Source organism: Corapipo altera, unplaced genomic scaffold, assembly GCF_003945725.1.
Source record: "Corapipo altera isolate COAL_440 unplaced genomic scaffold, ASM394572v1 55, whole genome shotgun sequence".
Classification (NCBI taxonomy): domain Eukaryota; kingdom Metazoa; phylum Chordata; class Aves; order Passeriformes; family Pipridae; genus Corapipo; species Corapipo altera.
The window spans coordinates 1,155,137-1,171,936 of record NW_020884882.1 but is presented as its reverse complement, the minus strand read 5'-3'; the positions used below and the strand labels follow the sequence as shown (position 1 = coordinate 1,171,936).

Sequence of the window (16,800 nt, the reverse complement as noted above, 5' to 3'; positions counted from 1 at the left end):
GAACTGTTGGAAGCAGCTGCAGCTCCCAGGTCTGCAGAGCTCCATGTGAACAGGGGGAGCAAAGTGTGATAAGCTGAAGAAAGGGGCCTTTTGGCTTTAGCCTGACTTCTCAGGTTGGTTAGTGGCTGCTGCTCAAAGTGTCTTCCTCCTCTTGGTATTCAGTTAACATTTCATGTTAAAACTTATTTCAGTTAATGGTGAGTAATTGTAAATGGGGGAAAAAAAAAGAACTGTAGCTGTCATTGCTGAAAGACAAAAGTACAGCTAAAGCAGAAGTAAATAGTCACATACCCTAAAGACTACACACTGTGGCTCAACAAGCTCCCACAAACCCAGTCTTTTCTCATAAATGGCTTTTTCTTCCCTGACTCCTTCCTGAAAGCTTGGGTAAGTAGGAGATTATGCAGCACATCCTAAAGTTCTCAGACCTGGTTAGTCAGAAGAGAACAAGACAGGTTCCAGAAAGGAGGACAAGGTTTCCCATTATGCCAAGCATTCTGACACCACCTTCTCCTCAGAGTTCCCTCTGCAGGGAAGGGAACCTAACAGAGCATGGAATGTAGTTGCCTATCTCCTGGATGGAGGGTCAGGGTGTGGAAAAATTTATCCATGAAGCCTCTTTTTTTTCCTCTGGGTGACAGCACAGAATACCCTGATCACTGTCAATAGTGGGTCACTCCTGGAGACCTCTGTGGTCTACAAGTAAGCCATGGCTGGTGAGGGGAAGGGAAGGTGCCTTGTGATTTTGTGGTGAATCTAACCAGTGGTGACTGGTCACTCCCTATGGAGTGACAGCACTGCAAGGAAGGTCATACCACAGGTAAGGTGTCAGGACACCCAACCTGACCTCACTGGAGGCTTCTTGCTTAAGCCAGGCTATCATCAGAGTCTCAGAGGTGAGGGGGGTTCATGTTTTTTAAGGCTTTGGGCCAGACTTGTCTCAGATAGGAGAGGCCGAGTGAGACCCAAGTGACCTACTCGTTCCTCACGGAGGTTTTGGTGTGTGGGTGAAAGTTTCCCATAGACAGGGACAGCCCTGAGTGCTACTGCTCCTGTTCACTTGTACCTGGAAGAACATGTGGCTGTCTTCACAGCCACGGGGATTGGCACAGTTGCCCAGCTCTGGTCTCTCCTCTGTGGAGTGCTGAGTGTGGGACCAGGCACTGCAGTCTCGGGAACTGCAGCCAGCACCGAGTCAGAGGTGCTCGCTCAGCCCTGCGTCATGGAGGGAACATGTGGCAGCAGTTTCTCAGAACTCATTCTGGCTTAAGTGGTATCAAAGAGGAATTCTGCTTGTGGTTGTAACCTGTGCCAGGGGCTCCCAAATTTGTGTTGCTCTAAGTGCACAGGCAACAGCAACCTAAGTGTTGGGGACAGCCGTCATCAGTGCTGGAATCAAGGGCAGATCATGAGACAGCAGCTGCTGGGAAGGGGCTGTTTCATGCCCCCTTCATGTGCCTCTGGTGTAATTTGCTTCCTCCCATCATGTGCTTTTCTAATCCTTGGTGGCCCTGACGTCAGCCTGCTGGAGGTATCTGGTGCAGTTGGGACTGAGAGGGTTTGTCTTTGCACAGGATGGTTCAGTGACGGTGCCAGGAGGAACCAGTTTGACCAAACACTTCATCAGATGCTGAGAGCAATAGTTTCTTGTTGGGTGGCATGAGATATCCATGGTCCTGGGAGTTCAAAGCTTTTTAGGAAATGCTGTTGTTCATGTGATCTTTTTCCATTCTTATTTTCTCCTCTAGGCTCTACCTAGGAGGCTGTTGCCCTAGATGAGAGATCCAGTAAGATAATTCTACTCCTTTCACTGGTGATCTCTTTGCATTTGTTCTTGCTGGAGTCCCCCCAGGGCAGTGGGGTCTCAATCCCCAGCTGCCAGCTTGCATCAGCAGCAGTACTGTGCAGAATTCAGGCTCTTACTTTGTCCCTCTCTGCTATTTTCCATCCATGATGTTTTCCTTCCTTTCCTTCACACCCATTTTGGGAGCACATTTTTGAAGTCTAGCTCTAAGCCCAGCACCAGTGAAAGCAGCAGGAGGGTGCTCTGCCATGCCAAGGATTGCAGAAATGTTCTCACTGGGTGTTGGGGGTGGAGATGCTTGTTAGGCCCTGCTGCCACATTGACTCAGTGACAACTGGACCACTGGAGTCCAGGAATCTGCATGTAAAAATAAGTGTGTGATGGTTACACAAATCAGCAGGTGAAGCTTCTCAGGGTGGAAGGATTGATGTGCCATGGGGACTTCCAAGAAATCACTGAATAGTGTTTTATCAGACCCAGCACATCTGGGAGCAGGGGGTTTCAGAGCTGGATTGGAAGCTGGTAGCAGCTGCATGACTGTGACCTTGTTAAAGGTAAATCTAAATAAGAAGAAGACTTTGCCAGATAATACTGTAACATATAATTTACCCAAAGTTAAAAGACTTTTTGAGTTAAACTTGGCGAGTGTTTTATAAGAAAACACTTATTAGAATTAGGTATTCTTTAGGAAAAGTGCAAAGAGGAGTGATTTTGCCTTCAGGAAATAGTTATCTTCATATAGCTGATCATTGTTCAGTGGTGAAGACAGCATTAGGAACAAAAAAAGTGAAAGCAATGTGGAAGGGGAGGCAGAGCAGGGCACAGTTAATATAAATTAGAAATGAAGTGCAGAAAACTGGAAATGAAAAGGAAAATGTGAAATTATCCTTGGCTGCTATCTCTTCAAGGACACTAAAGAATTTAAACATTCTGCTTGAAACTGAAAAGGAATTGTGTAAGGCCTCTTTGAAATGGAAATGGTGCAATTGTCAATGAAGATGAAAATAAGTAGAAGCATTTAGTAAGTATTTCTGATCTATATTTGGATGACAGCAGAATAATACACTAGGCTCACAGGAGGATAATGAATTCATTTCTCAATTATTAGGCACCAGGAAAAAAAAGTATTATAAAAATACTAAGTAGTAATAAGCCTTTTAGAAAGTACATGTTCAGATAAGACCCCAGTGGAGGTGCTGAGAGGAGAGACAGTGCATGTGGCAGTTTTTAGCACTGGGGAAATCCAGGACACTGGCTTTTTGGCTGGGATTTCAATGTGCCAAAGGGAAAACTGGATTAGCCAAGCAGAACAGTCGTGGGCAGTTTAGAGTGAAGGACTTCTTCCCTGTCTCCCCCTCTCGCTGGGGGCTTAGGGACAGGCCCTGAGGGAGATGATCCCTTTGCTGGATTTAAGGCCTCTCATGACTCTTATAGGACAGAATGACACCTCGGCTTCTTTAGGAGCAGGTTGTTTGGAGGCATTGAATCAAATAAAAAAGAAAAGGCTCTGGATCAAAAAAGGCCCCAGAGTGCTGCTGACTTCAGAGGGAAGTGGGCTGGCTGAGATTCAAAGCCCCCATCCCCCAAAGCAATATTGATTTGGGATTCTCTGTCAGTGGGGGTGGAAGCATCCTGCATTCTTGGATATTCTGTCCACTGGGGAGTTAAGCTCCTGCCTACTTAGGAATTAATTTTGTTTGGAAATGTTCCGAATGATGATGCAGATGATGAAACAGTAATTCCCCTTCTGCTGGACAAGGAAGGGAGCACAGAGTCTTTAGAGCTTTGAGCCTCCCAGCTGAGGAAAAGGAGTGCTCACAGGTGAGCTTTTGTGCTTGCCATGAGCCTGTCCAGCTGCAGGGCTTGGATGCTCTGTAGGGAACGTGCCTGTGAGCTGAGGGAATTTTTCCACCTTTGCAAGTGCTCCAGAACAGGATTTCTAGGATTAACTAAGGGAGGGAGGTTGTTCTGTGTGCTCTCTGCACTGGAGCACTACCAGGCTTGTCTGCTCTGGGCTCAAGGCCTGGGTGAGATCTGGAAGCCCAGGCTACTCCTGCATAACAAATTGGAGCATCAAAGTGTGAGATGGTGCCCAAGGAAGCTCTTGGAAGGTACAGTAAAGATGTGCCTGAGGGACACTGAGCTCTGTGCTGCAAAGTGTGCAACGGGAGGGGAAGCCTGACCAAAGGAACAGGAGGTCTTGGGGAGGAAAAGGAGACAAGGCTGAGGGTGAAGCATTACACTGGTTCACGTGCTAATTCTGCTCTGAATTGTGTGATTATTTATTTTATATATATATATGTCTGCCCAGTCCCCCACCTGCCCATCAGCTTTGCCTCACAGCTTCTCATACACCCTCTGTTACAGCTCTGCTCTCCTCATTGTGAATGAGTTCACCACAATGGCAGAGGTGTTAATTCCACCTCTATCTCCTTAATGTTGCCATGCTAGGAAGGTAACTTGGTCTTTCTTAAAACACTGGAGTGCATTTCCGTGAATTCCATTTGACATGTATTTTTCAGATGTACTTAGATCTCCAGTGAGTGTTTCATAATTTAAGGGTAAATTGTTTCTTCTTAGTGTCTTTCTAGGAAATGCCAGTACCTGTGAATATCAGAGAGAGGCTTTTGTGTGTTGAGTTAGCTTGGAGACTGGGGAGTCAGTGTCTGCACTCTGGCCCTTTGCAATTTGCACCTGATATTATTCATCTCCATTCATTACAAATGAGATGCTCGGCCTAATCTTTTGTTCCTACTATCAAGCTGTTATCTGTAATGGTGATGTGAAAGCAATATTAATTATTGGATGAGCAGAAGGAACTAGAAATGGAATTACAAATGGAATTATTAATATTTATGGAGGCTTAATTATGCTATGCTGTTTTGTAGACCTGTATTGAAAAAGCTCAGCACCGTACAAGGAATGTTTTCCCTGCTGCAGCTTTACATAATCAGTTCTCAGTATCTGGAGCTTTCAGTGAGGGATTTTTAGATGCAGCTTTAGAGCCCAGCACTGCTTTTCCTCTGCAGGGTGATGGCAGGGAAGGGAGTGAGCTGGGCCCTCCTTCTCATCTGTTCTGGTGAATCCTCGTGGTGAATCAAAGACCCAAGAGTTGATTTAAATTTATACTGCTGTCGTCTCGTTCCCATATTCTCTTTCTCTCCTTTTCTCACTTTCCCTGCTCTGGGCTGGGAATGCAATGTATGAAACCAGTGCAGGGGTAATCTTAATCTTTCATCTGTCTGATCCAGTAGAGATCCCATGTTATGCAGGAACAGTTTTCCAAGAGAAGTCAGCAGCTTCTACATGTGGGAAGTAACTTCAATCCTAAAACTTCTTTGGCAGAAGCTGTTTGGAGGATGTTTCCAGGGGCACACTGAGCAAGACAGGCTGTTCCATCTGTTTGCAGAACAGCTGCAGGTTGTGAGCAGAAGAGATGGGGAGGTACAACTGTCCTCCTCAAGGGTATTGCCAAAGCTACAAAATACAGCTCTGAAATCTATTTTAAAAGACCTTTTCAGGTCTTAGCTCTGCATCAATGCCTTTGCATGTCCCAACTGGCACTTGGAGGCTTGTTGTGCTGATACTGCAGAAATACATTAAAATGAAGCTCCAGACAAAACAAGCTTTGCAGTTACTGAAGCATTTCAGCACTTCTTAAATGTCTGTGTTTCTGCTTACAGAATATTATCTTTGTTTTATTCTTCTGGCAGTTGTTAGGTTGAATGCGAAGAGGAGATTTTCCTAATGGTAATGTGAAAACTTGTAACAGAAAGAATTTTTTTTTTTAAAACATAGTTCTCTTATTCAGCCCACCAATACAAATTAGATTATTAAAGAAGAAAATGAAGTCTTCCAGTTTATCTTCTAAGACCTGTTATTAGTGAGCCTGAACGAGCACAGTGCTGCAGGTCCCTGCCTCCTTTCCTGCTGCAGTGTGAGTGCTGCCTGCTTTATGCATTTTGCAGTTTGCACACTGGATTTATCTTTCAGTCACTTCTTTCTGTGCCTGTTGCTGTTCACAAGCTGACAGAAGCAGATGAGCATTATTGCAGAGGTGCCTCAGAGCTGCCATTTCCTTCATCCGTTATGGATATGGGGTCTGAGGACATTCTTATTGTACAGTGACTTCCAGACCATGACTTGTATCTGCTCAGCAATTCCCTGTATGTGGGCTGTGCATTCTCAAGTGTTTCATGCCATGTGACCCTGGCCTGGGTCACTGTAAAGCCACATTTAATTCAAACAAGGGGACATTCAGCTGGCCAGTGTGTGTTTGGAGTTTAAATTCATGGTGGTTTCCTCCTGCCTCCGTGGGGCTGATTACCACACATTCCTTTCTTTTAATTTCAGCCCTCTGCAGTTCTAGGAAAAGGTCCTTGATTAAGTACTGAGAAACCAGTCTATTTGTGGGCCTTATTTTATTGCCTCAATTACATTACTGTATGCTAAATATAGGAAGGCACGAAGCAAATCCCAGATCCAGGACAGAACAGGGTGTTCAAGAGCACCGTTCAAGTTTAAATGGAGTGGCTTGGGCCTCTGTTTAATTCTAGCTAACGAACCAATTTCTCACAGAGTGTAAATGAGCACATCTACATTGATTTATAGGCAAGGAGCTGGGTCATCAGATTGGCACAGCTAAAAATGAGCCCAGTGCCCAACTCTGAGCTTCCTGTTCCTAATTGAAGGGAGCAGAAATAAATGGTGCATCATGCTGTGGAGTTCAGAATTGCCAGCGGGACAGCAGAGTGCTTCAGTCTCTTAGCTGGTGCCTGAGAACCTGGAAATCAGCAAGGGCAAAATGTTCAACAACCTGTAAAGTGGTCTTGTGGTTTGCTGCTGACTCCACATTGCTTTCTGTGCTATTGCCTGGGTGGGGGGTTTTAACATCCCTAAAATCCATGAAAGACAGTGATAGAGTCTTCTTGTCTCCCAGCCATGGATGCATGGCCTTGGCACGGCAGGGACCTTCAGCTCCTGTGTAACCAGGCAGATTTGCATTTTCCTTCTGTCCAGCAGCTGAAGGAAATGCCCAACACCACAAAACCAGAGCATGGAGCACTTGCAGTAGGTGAGAGAGCGATTGGGCTGGAGACAGACCCTTATCAGCCGAGCCCCTGCTGTGTCTCTGTGGGAACAGCTCCTCCTGCAGTGCCAGAGCCCTGTCCCGGGATGACCAGCTGCTCCTGGGACCATTCATTCCAGCCCTGCTGGACAAGGGAGCTGCTCTGCTGGGTGCCTGCAGGCAGGTACACGGGTGTCACACCTGCCAGCACAGAGTCCTTTTATTTCCTTTTATTTTCAGGGCCAGGCTCGAGTCTGTATGAAAGCTGCTGCAAATCCTCATCCATCTGCACTGCTGCCTGCAAGCCCTGCAGCAGGATTTCTCCTTCTGTTCACAGCTCAGTGCTGCTGCCTTGTATTTCAAGGGCAGCTTGTGGGGAACCCTGAAACAAACTCATTCTGGTTTCTGTTTTCCTCTTTGGTGTGCCTCAAGGATGTCCTCACATTCCTCACAGCTGGGGACTGCTCCATTTCCCTGAATCTCATTCTGAGTGCTGTACCTACAAGCCAGATACTTGTCATCTCTAGAAGATGTTTGTTTCCACAGGAGAATAGCAATGAGGTTACTGTCTGCCCCCTTCCCAGTCAGCCAGGCTGGGAGAAGTCCAAATATCCAATCATCCCTTGGAATTCGTATTGCTTGAAGATAAAGCAGCCAAAAATAGTTTTCATGAGCTGGATGGCTCTATAGCTTTCTGTGTTTATCTAGCAGGGAAATGTTAAGAAGTACAGTAGGTCATGCACTAAACTGAGCAAGATCATGGGGCATGTGGGAGCTCACAGACATGAGCTTATCATTATTCATTTGATTAACTTAACCTTTCTGCTTGAGAATTGCCTGCAGTTTTCTTGCATTGTTCTTATGTTTGTTAGATGATAAAAGGAAAAACCAACCCAGCTGTACTTTGAGGAATTAAGAGATGCTGAAAAGAATCTTTTGGGGAGAGGAGGAGGGCGAGAGGAGAGTTTGCATAGCTCTGCCAGAGCCTTATTTTTTCCTGCCTTCCAAGAATAGGGCTGTGTTCCATCCCCTGCCGCCCCCTCAGCTGGTGCTGGGAAGAGCAGCTGAGTTTAGCTCACTGTTCCTGGAAGTCACTGAGACATCGAGCAACCAGCATTTTCTGTAGCAGTCTCTGCTTGAATGGAAAAGATGAGCTGATCTTGATCCTGCTTGTTCACCAGCCTGGATTAACCCTCACTGCACTGAGAGAGGCTTTGGAGGTGACAAAATATCCCTTTTTAGAAAGGGGCCCTGTCTGGAAGCCACTCTGAAATGCCATGTCACATCATCAGCAAAAGTGTCCCTGCTGTAACTCCGGCTGTCGAGGTTTCTGTGGGATCCCCTTTTCTGGTTTTCTTTGCCCATCAGTGTAGGAGCAGAGCAGCTGTTCAGCCAGGCTGTGCCAGTGGCTGTGTCCTCCCTTCCTCGGGGAGGGAAGTGCCTTTTGTGGTGCAAAGAGCTTCTCAGCCACAGACTGCCCCAGAATTGCCCTGGTTAAGATAAACCTTGAGAGGGCAATGACAGCGTGATGCTGTGCACTGATGCACAGAATGTTTATGTGCTTTCAGAGCCATATAAAGACTGTGCATGCCATAGGGTAAATTCCAGTCAGTTAAATGAAATTGCTGGGAGGATGAGTTTGTAGTTTATAACCTTGTAATTTGGATTCTGTTTCTTGCTGCAGGATGGGAGTCAAGCACTGTTGTCCAGTGCCTCAGTTTTCCAGTGTAGTGTAGGATATACTGATGCTGTGGGGTTCAGCTGGGGATTGTGAGGGTTTATTAGTGCCTGTGGGGTCCCCAGGCAAGAGATCTCTGGAAACAAACTATTACTGGACTACTGGAAAGATACTGGCTCATTTGCTTCTTTACTCAGACTGGCTCAAAGCTTGTTACTCCCCAGCTGTGACTGTCACAGCCATAGCTCCAGTGCCAAATTTAGCTGAGCCTGATGGCTGTGATGAATCTGATGAGATCAGGAAACAGCTTATAGTGAGCAGAACACAGCAGAGGAAGGTATGTCTATTGCTATTTCCATGGATGCAGTTATTCGCAGACAAGTCCAAAGGTTTTTCCTCTTTCAATGTTTTTTGGCTTTCTTTATTCAGGAAAGAGAGAGAATTCCTCTTTCCCTCTGCGCTTAAAATTGGCTTCGAGTTCTCAACTGACACAGGTCATTGTTGACACTACTTTTTCAGTCAAGCTCTGATGAGGGCCAGCCCCTGATGTCAGCTCCTCATGGCAGTAAGCTGGGAAAGAAAACAAACTCTCCATGGATGCCAGCATGGGCATCTGTCACAGTGCACACAAAGGAGAGAAGAAGGGGTTGGGGTAACCTGGAATGCCAAAACCACTCTTTCTAAGCTGGCACTGGTGGCTTCATGTGATGAGATGACTTTTCGAGATGATTTTTGTGCCTGTGCAGAGTTCATGGAAGTAACTGATTTATTTATTTTTTTTTTTCTGTGGGGGGTGAAGGAAGAAGGTCTGAAGCACTTGGATCCTGCAGGACTCTACCTTGTCCCATCCTGTCCCCCAAAGGGATTTACTGCTATCCAAGTTTCAGGCCCCAGAGTCAGCAGCCCGTAGAATTGCGAGGCAGGGAAGAGGCTGTGGGGTGTGAGCCCTGTCCGAGGGTACGGCCTCGTGGGAGGGAGCTGAGGGAACAGCCCCATCTCCAGCCTTCCCCCCATGGCTGCTGTGCAGGTGCTCAGGCTTGGCTGGCTGCCTGGAAAAACAGTGCTGGGGAGGGTTTTCTACTGGAGTGAGGATTCCAGGGAAGTGTAACAGGCTTGGTGCTGGAGGCTGCCCCTGCCTCGGGTGTGCTCAGAGGGGCTGGGGGTGCTGTCACTGGCAGCTCCTGAGTGCGTTGCTCAGCCCTTCTCTTGCGTGTGGTCTTGTTTTGGCTCGTGCTAATTCTTGTTACAGCGTGGGAAGTTGCCAGAGCAGTGATGCTCATGCTGCTGATCAGCCTGAATAGAAGTTTCTTTGTTTGGCTGCCTCAGTTCTTGGAATTGATCTAGGCCAGGCAGCATCTCAAAAAACATTAACTAGAAAAATATCTTCCACCTGATGCTTTCCTTTTAGCACAGATTCAAAGGGAAAAACAGAGCTGTGAAAGAGTGCAGGCATCCTGTGTGGTGAGGAGGTGTCAGCAGCTGAGTCAGGCTTGCAAAACATCATTTAAACAGAAATCTGAGAGTATCTGCTCAGCTGCACGCAGCTCCATCCCTGTGCTGTGCCCACAAGGTGGGTGAGGGCTTGCAGGGGGCAGAATAACTAACATACACTTACAGAGCATGATACGGATGCTTTTGGTCCTTGCACTGTGGCCTTGCAGATCCCACCTGCAGGAGTAAAATACAGTCATCCTATTTCTGAGTGACAGTCTGCTCACAGTGAAATAAAGAACTACAGTGCAGGATCTCACTGAACCCATGACAACAATCACAAATTTCCAACAAAGTTGTTTTCCGGCAGCTTTGGGTTTTCATGGGTGAAGAATAAGAACTTCCTTTGATTTGAATTTTATGATAAAAATGGCACTGTTTTTGTTACCAGCAGTTGTAGGGTCAGTTGCTCCCCTGTGTGCAAGTCCTTTACACAGCTGTTCCCAGTCTTTCTAGTCCTGAGATGTTAGGTCGTACAAACCTAAAGGAACATTTGACCTAGAAACATAAGGCTTGAAACCTAAAGTATTCATTATTATTTCCATTACAGACCCATTCAGCATTTTGCAGTCTAGGATGTATCTAATGTTACTGTTCAGAAGCTGAAGCCCAGGAAGCTTGTATTTGATACCAGCAAGGCAAAAAAGGGGGAAAAGGGACCTGGAGCCCAAGGGTGCACAGTGGTTTGTCTCAGCATAGCTACAGGTTTGTGCAGAAAGGGAAATAGGCTTTAGGTCTTCTGAGTCTCAGCCAACAGCTTTGTCCCCTCACTGGGGGTAACATTCCCTGGAACTGCTGGTCTGATCATTGCTGGCTCCTGACTCAAACAGCATAACAAATTTGCAGTTCTAAGTGTGGATTTTTTAGTGCCACATTGGGCACAGTGAGGACTCTCAGGCGGTGCTTGAGGTGCAGTTGGATGTGCTGCAGACGGACAGAGAGGCTGCGCAGCCGCAGCCCCTGAGCGTGACCCGTGTTCCTCCCCGGGGAGCACAGGACGGTCCCTGCTGGAAACAGTACTTCTTGAGAGTGAGCTTTCTGCATGACCAGGCCTGGATTTCCCTAACTCTTGTTGTGTTTGTGATTGTTTGGTGGATTTTTGACACTCTGAGATGGGACAGGAGAGGGCCTTTTCTGCCTGTGACAGCCCGTGTGTATTGTGTGCCATTTCAGTCATGTCCTTGCTGCAACAGTGAGCACTTCCTTTTCACTCACGTTCATTAGTTTGTTTGCAAAAACAATTTGTTGGGTCTCCAGGAAGCAGAGGGTTGGAGTTTGGAAGGTCAGCTGGCATCAAGCTCCCCAAGGTGCCTTTGAGCTTTGCTTGTGCTGCAGAAATTTCCAAAAGCCTGCTTGTGTCTTAGATCCTTTGCATCAGGTGCTGTTCTGGCGCAGGCAGAGGGCTGAGCTTGTGAGTGCTGGCACTGCTTCTGCCTGCAGTCGTGGAGAGGAAACAAGGACAGTCCTGTGGGGATGGAATAGGGGGATTTTTTGTATCTTGTTTCACCCTCCTGCTTTAGGGCTCTGGTTGTTTTTAAGGAATGGCACTTAGATGAACAGAGATCCAGAACTGGGAACTCTGGCTCTGGTGTGTACTGAGAACTCAGAAGGGATGGAGGCCTCTTTCCCTCAATGTAATGTTTCTCTGCTCTCTCAATCCCAGGGGCATTTTGTTTTCACTGTACTTTCCTCATCACTCCTAAGTGACTCTCTCTATGATCCTATCTCCATCCTCTCTGCCCTCCTCACTTCCCTTGCCTGGCCTGCACTCTTGGCCTCTTTCCTCCTCGTAGCTCATGTTCCCTCTCTCTCTGACTTCTCACCAGTCCTGAGCACACAGGCTGCCTTCTCCCCTCCTACTGCCACCACAGTTGTCCTTCTCTTCTTTCTCGAATTCTCTTTATTATCCTTCCCTCTGCTTTATAGCTGGTTTCTCTGTGGCTTTCAAGTACTCGAGTCCCTACCCTCTGTCTGTGAAAGAAGATAACTCTTTCCTGAGGGCAGAACCACACTTGTTTGCACAAATTTGAACAGTTTGTTCCTAAAGAACACCTGATTCTGATATTGTTTTCTTATAAAACACTTGCCAAATTTAACTCAAAAACAGAGTAAACAAGGTTTGCCAGGTCTTTGCTCTTGATAAGTCTGGTGCTTCTGCAGCTCCTGGTTCTTCTGAGAGCACAGGCAGGGAGCCCAGCATCCCCCCTCCCACACGATGAGCTCACAGGGAGCTGCCACAGTTTATTCTAAGAAATCAGCTAATGTACAGTACTCAGCAGAAGCACCCCTCCCCTGGGAGGATCAGCAGAATTAGGATGTGCAGCAAGTTATCTTGGGGATTACACAATCTTATCACCTCCTCCAGGGCACCAGGGAGCAGCGAGCCCCAAGTGCTCTGAGTCACACTTCCCCTGCCACACGGTGCAGGTTTCCTGACTCACTTCCTCCCAGGACTTTTGTTTCCTTAGGTCTCTCCCCCAACATCACAAGCAAAATAATGTGACAGAGATGGGGAAGTCAGGGTGGCCTCTGGGCCATGGTAGTGCCTGCCCCGTGCTCCTTGTCTGTTCTGAGTTGGGGTGGGAAGGCAGTGCTGCTCAGCAGAGAACCACTCACTGCTCAGGAGGTGGCAAGGGTTTTGTTTGGTTCCCTCAGACAGCTGGGACCGACCTGAGCACTTTCAGCTACATGGTTGGTTTGTATTTTTTAACTCTGAAACACCCCATCATATATCTATAAATTAAAAGTAGGCAAGGGATCACCCTCCTGTGACAGGCAGCTTGTTCCTGCATCATCTGAGTCTGGAATGGAGAGAAGGGGTAGGAGCTGGGAGTGGGCAGAGTTGCTTTGGCACTCATCCTGCCCCAGGAGCCAGCTAATTGCTAAAACCAGACTTTCTCAGAAACCATGGTAGGCTTGCCTTGCTGCTGGCTCCTAGTTTGGGCTGCTACCACCTCTCAATCTCCAGCATCTCTCTGCATATTTGCTGTTTTTCTTCAAGCATCTGGCTTCGTAAATGTTTTTCATGTTGAGATAGTCTAGGATATGATTGCTTTTTTATTTTTTCCTTTTTTTTTTTTTTAAGAAGAGTTTCAGCCCTGGTAGTGACAGGGAGAGCTTGGAAAATATGACTCTGTAAGGGATCAAAAGCCCAAAGGCCAATAACCAGTCACATGCAGCCATTCCACCCTGACACCCCTTCTATTAGCATTTGTTCTATTGTTTTCTTGAGAGCTGACTCCTGGGTTCAGAGCACTTGGAATAAGCCTCGTGCCACTTGCTTACCTACTTCAGTGGAGTGGGAGGGGAGTGCTGAATTACTGGAATAGCTCTCTCCTCAATTCCTGGAAATATTCTTTCTCTCTGCATCACAGCCTAGTTTTGGAGTGTGGCACAAGTTAAGTTCAGGTTGCTGGTCATCCCCAGGGCTCAATTTTGTCAGGCCTTTATATTAGAGAAAGGATCCGTGTGAGGTCCAAGCGGTCCTGCTTATCTCTGCTGTGACCTGACGGGCAGTGTGTGTTTGCAGGACACGGTGATAGAAAGTCAGAGCCTGGTTTGGTGCAGCACTGCCCTGCAGAGCTCCAGATCAGGCTGGAGCAGCTGCTGGACTTCCTGACGTCTGCCCCTGATACCACCCGTGTGTCAGTGGTGTCACCCTCCCGACCCACTGGCTTGTGTCTCCCTGCTGGTGGAGAGCAAGTGGAAATGAACAGGCCTTTCCTTTCTGTGTGGGATGACTTCTCTGAAAACACTGGAAGGAGGTGAAAAGAGAGTAAATGTGACATGGTTCCCATGTTTATTTGTGTGCCTGTAGTTTGGCTGAGAGACCAAGGAGGGAAGTGTGACTGTATGAGGCCCCACAGGGGACTCCTTCCTCCCACCCATGATGTGTCTTGTTGAATGAAGATTCACTCACACTAGATAGTGAAAAGGTTGTCCCGGGGAACTGGATGTGGGTGAGTTCTTTGGGAAGTCTGGCTATCTGTGCAGGTCAGAAGGACGACATGGCACGACCAGGCTCCATTGAGATGAAGGCAGCTTGCAGTCTCCCTCCCAAATCAACATTTTACAAGGGATGAAACACTTTGGCCTGAGCTGAGCATAGAGTTTTGTTGCTCTGACATCAGAGATGATGGGAAGGTCTTTTGTCCTTCTTTCTTTCTTCCCTTATTTTTCTTTTTTTCTTTTTTTTTCTTGTTTTTTTTTTATTTCATTAGCAGGAGCATTTGCTGCTCATCTTGTTAGCTACCAGTAGCCTGGGAATGCTGCATCCAGCAGTGCTGGCCCTGTGTCTGAGAGAGGAGATAATTGTCAAGTTTTTCCACTCAGTTACAGGTGTACAAAGCCATCATCAATACTCTTGCAAGGATCACAAAGTCAAGTACTGTTTAGAGTGTCTTAAGGAAAAGAAAGATGCCAAAGGTTCCCCAGCTTTCAGAAAAGGGAAGAAGGGGAGGCTGCAGCAGGCCTATGTTTGGAGGACAGGAGTTAGAGGTTTGGCCTCTGCCTTAGGTGGAGGGAGATGGTCTGGAGAGGCTCAGTGGCAGAGGAATAGGAGAGCTGTGTTGTGAAATATCCCAGCCAGTGTCAGGTTTATTGCTGTTGGAAGGAGGGGTTACAAATGTGGCCAGATTGTAATTCTGAGCATCTCCTCCTGGAAATCCATAGCAGGTGATTCCTGTGCCCATTTCTGGGTGGACTATGTGACTGCTCTTTTCCTTTTTGCCTCCTGTTTATTGACCTCTAAACAGAAAAGCTATAGGTTGTAATAGAGTGTGAAATTTATTTAGGAGTGGTGTAATCTTACTGTGGCTGCTGTAACTGTATCTTAAAGGGCCTCTTTAGCAGGAAAAGCCTGACTGAACACAGTGAGTTTTCTGCAGGTCCCTCTTCCCCTGTACTCCCACAGGGTAGCTTGTGTTTGGGGCCAGGGAGTGAGGTGGATGAGAAGGGCAAGGAGTGGCATGTGTGTGCCCAGGTCACCATGACTCGTGGAGGAGAGGCTCCTCTCACTTCATAAAACAACCAGTTTGGCTCTGGCTGTCCCGGGTTCGGAGAGGTGGGAGGATTTTGTAATAGAGCCTGGTCTCATTCTTTCCTCCCCCTCTCATATCCCTGAGTACTATCCTGGAACGCTGTGAGTTTATCCTTCATCTCTGCAAGGATTTTCTCCTAATCTATCTGAGAGTTAAAGAAGCAGTCTTGCAGCCTTGTCTTACACTTACAGTAAGAGTCCTTGCTTGGCAGTGCTTGCAGTCTAAATAATGCAAGATAAAACCCCAGCAGATAAAACACAAGGCACAAATCGAAGGAAAGGTGAGCAAGAGGGCACTTCAGACGTAAAACAATTTAGACATACTGAACTATTTCATTTTTTTTTTCACTGGAAAGGTTGACATTAGTAACGTGGGGAGGGGATTTCCTCGGAGCCTTGTGTCGAGTTTGCAGATCTGGTCAGAACAGAGCTCTGCCCACCTGCTCCCATGCCTCGGTCTGCTAAACCTGCACAAGGGGAAAGTCTGTGCAGCAAACAAAAGGCAGCTTTGACGTCAAGGCCTGGGACCGTTGCCCTGACGCTGGGAGGTGGAGCAGGGAAAGGAATCCGCAGCTAATAGGCTCTGGACTGGAGTGCACTTTGTCAGAGGGACAGCTACTATCCCTTCTTTCCAGGAATAATATTTGTTTATTTCTATCTCCCTCTCTCTGGCTAGAGTTACCCCAGTCAGGTTTCACTTCACCTGCTCTACCACAAAGTCATCAGAGCCCAGGGAAAATTGAATCCACAGACTCCGTGTCCTCCAGACCCTCTTCCCCGAAGAGCTACACTGCGTGTTCATCTTGTTTCTTTGCTTTGATGAGGTCACGGCTGCAGCTTTCTCTTACTGAAGCTTTTGCTGGTCCGATTTCACGAACACCTGCACGTGCAGTTTGCTGTGTCTGTGTGTGGCTGCACCCATGTGTAGGTGCTCGAGGCAGTGCCGTTGCTGCCGAGGAGCAGCGGTGGTGCAGCTGTGTGTGCATACACAGAACTCACCGTGTGACACCAGTGGGTGTTTCTGGTTTGCGCAAAAGGCTCTGTCCTGTGGACAAAAGCTTTGTTCTGGGAAGTTCCAAAGTGTCGCAACGCGCCGCGGTAACAACCTGGAGTTCAGTGGATTTGTTACATGGGTTTCATTGGCTGTGGAATTATTAGAAAAGGCACTATTTTTGCATCTGTTTCAGGTTGCCAGCCTTTCCTGGGCAGACTGTACAAACTGTTGAGTCACAGATCAAACCTTTAGTAAACTGTTCCATGTTTTCTGTTTTATTCGTCTCTCCTGCCCCTGCAGTTCAGGTCAGTGAGTGTTTGCCCCTTGTGCACGTAGGGCCTTTGGAAGTTTAGGAGCTGAATCCCAGCCTCTGGACAAGATGGCAAAGGCATTCTTGAGTGCAGCTGTGTTTGGCTGTGTATGATCCAGGAGCAGATGAAGGGAAACTTTATGACCAGCTTTGGAAAGCTTCACTCAATAAATCAAATGCAAGTTTGTCTTGTGAGTTATAATCCCTGATCACTTGTTCTTTAGGTTGGCTGCAGGCAGCAACCTGTAAATAAGCATTCCCACCACTGCACAAGCAGTCCTGCTGCTCAGACTAGATTTATAGACTTTTTTACCAGCTCTTGTCTAAACCCTCCAAGATTTAAGCTCATGAAAGTGTGTTGTCCCTCTTTTTACATACTCAAGCTTATACATATGAATGAGAAGCATTGAAGATAAA

General features: G+C 47.1%; 1 protein-coding gene across 1 annotated transcript in view; it reads left to right on the top strand.

Moving 5' to 3' along the window:
• MAPKAPK3 (mitogen-activated protein kinase-activated protein kinase 3) overlaps nt 1-16,800 on the top strand; it is a 124,660-nt gene that overhangs the window by 19,117 nt on the left and 88,743 nt on the right. The window lies entirely within an intron of this gene.